At 47.4% G+C, this 2,500-nt stretch overlaps 1 protein-coding gene across 2 annotated transcripts in view; it reads left to right on the plus strand.

The window, feature by feature from the left end:
* Positions 1 to 2,500, plus strand: part of pax2a (paired box 2a) — a gene marked incomplete at both ends in the record, with an annotated part of 41,875 nt that overhangs the window by 34,858 nt on the left and 4,517 nt on the right. The gene's annotated exons all lie outside the window — the stretch shown is intronic.

The raw sequence follows: 2,500 nt of genomic DNA on the forward strand, positions 1-2,500 counted from the left end.
TCACAGAGGGAAAGGGAGGAAAGAGAGGTTTATTTTGTTTTCTCCTGTCATTAATTTGTATGGGAAAGGGGCCAGTTAAGTTGCCTGATTCTCTGGCATTAGGACCGCAGGGTTGACAGGGTTGTCGCCCTCCTCCATAAAGGAGCCCTTATCTTAATGAGGAATCTCGCCACACAGTCCTGTTGTAAAACAACAATGGTGGGGAAGCAGCTAATGAGGCTGTCATGGCGTCGGGGAAAGAGCCATCTCTCCCTACAGGCCCCTGGTGAAAAGAGCGGGCTCCGCACGGGGCAGACGCGGAGAGACCGGAGACAGAGCTCACATTGATTGCTTGGGTTTCAGAGGCAAAGTCAGTGAAATGAAAGATGCCAAGGCTCATCAGCCAAATTAGATGAAGGGTCTGGTGTTTTCAGCGGTCCGTCCACAAGCCGGTTTGTTGTTCGGTTGTTTGTGTGTGAGTGGTTTTGCTCTGAAATGCTGCCGAGAGATTATGGTTTGTTTTTCCTGAAAACCTTGGGGAAATTTTACTGTGTTTGGGCCTTTATTGATCAGGCACGCTCGCTGTTGTGTAAGATATTTCGTTGTTGTGTAAGATGGTTGTTTGTGTGTGAGTGGTTTTGCTCTGAAATGCTGCCGAGAGATTATGGTTAGTTTTTCCTGAAAACCTTGGGGAAATTTTACTGTGTTTGGGCCTTGATTGATCAGGCACGCTCGCTGTTGTGTAAGATATTTCACTGGCGTGTGTTTTCTTATAGTTCTAAATCGTTGTTTAGCACATTCAAACGTGTGAATTTCATTATGTGAATTATCAAATCAACATTGTTTAAGATGCTTCCTGTTGGGATATGGTAATTGTCATAGTTGAAAGAGAACGTGGACTGTGTCTTTTGAGACAATAGCAGACAGGCCAGAGGCTAACTGTGGTACCCAAGGATTTAGTCTAAAACAAATGTTTATCTGCCACTTTGAAAAGTACAAAAACAACAACCGTATTCATATCTTTGGGATGGGGACTAGTGATGGTGACACTATATTTGACCGTATTCCGTCATGCGTTAGTAGAGTGCATGCGTGTATGTTTGTGTGCCTGTGTGAATGTGCGTGTGTGTTCAAGTGTGAGTGTGTGTAAGTGTGATTGTGTGTGTGTGTGAGTGTGTGTGTACGTGAGTGTGAGCGTGAGTGTGAGTGTGAATGTGAGCGTGAGTGTGTGTGAGTGCTAGTGAGTGAGTGTGTGTGTGTGTGTGTGTGTGTGTGTGTGTGTGTGTGTGTGTGTGTGTGTGTGTGTGTGTGTGTGTAAAGCAGGAGGCGTCCTTCGCCCCCATCACCCTCTGGGAAGCCATGCCCACCATGGCCCCTGCTATACCAACCAGACTTATATAGCAGGTACAGCCCCTAACAACCCCCCCCCCCCACCCCCCCACCCCCCGCCAGGGATGTACGGCCACTGTAACAACCCCACAGTATCTGGAAAGTAGTAAGAAGCTTGTTTTGAAAAGTTCTGGGGTAGAGAAATGACGTTAGAGCATTTATATCCTACCAGAGTTGATGCGAAGCCAAAGATGGACGACAGTCAGACTATTAACTGACTGTTATTGTTTCTTTTCATCACCATTTTGAATCTGTGTCTCGTTACATTCTTGAAGCCACGGAAGTCTCTTCCAAATATGGAGCAGATCAAAGAGCCAGCCTTTCTTGTTCCGAAGGCTTCAATCCCATCATGCTTTGGGGCTCTACTGTTGTGTATACAGGAGCGACTCTGACTGCTGCCTCCTCATTAACAGCCCTCCCTCAGCGGTGACCCTCTCCGTGGCCCTTTGGCTAACAATGGCCCTGGGCCTCTGGGCCTCTGCAGCCTTGTGACGGGTCCAATGTCTGGGGGGGGTGGAGGGGGCAGAGGGTGGGCAGGCTGGAGGGGGCGGGAGGGGGCAGAGACTGGGGCCTCCAGTACAGTAGACCTGTCCTGTCCTGACCTACACGCCTCTTATCCAGCCAGCTCCAGCCGGACCAGGGCAGGTCGTCACCGTTAGTTACCGAGCTGAATGTGGAACCCGGTAGAACTGAGGACTCTAGAGCTCAGTGAATGAGGCCCCCTGGCTCGATGATGCAACTGTGGGCTTGAGCTGTATTGTAGTTGTTGTTGTTGTTGTTGTTGTTGTTTTATGATTAGGATAATATCTTCATTTATTATGTGTTTTTCATTGAACACAACAGAGGTGTTGTTGCTTATTCTTGCCTAGCTTAGCCATGTGTTGTGCTTGATTTCATGTGTAAAATCACTTAGCTCTACTGTAAGTGGACGAGAGGAATTCTAGCCAAACTAATTGCATTGCCCATGAAATATGCAGCTATACAAGTGGACTACTCTCTGTGACTAGGATCCCCTCAGTTGATCTGTGGTTAATACGGCCTGGCTACTACTGACTTTCCCCAGCTCCCTGAAAAGTTATAAAAAAAGTTCCAATTAACTTCAAGTGATGAAAATGTGTTTCATGTTTTCGCA

Source organism: Argentina silus, assembly GCF_951799395.1.
Source record: "Argentina silus genome assembly, chromosome: X".
Lineage (NCBI taxonomy): Eukaryota > Metazoa > Chordata > Actinopteri > Argentiniformes > Argentinidae > Argentina > Argentina silus.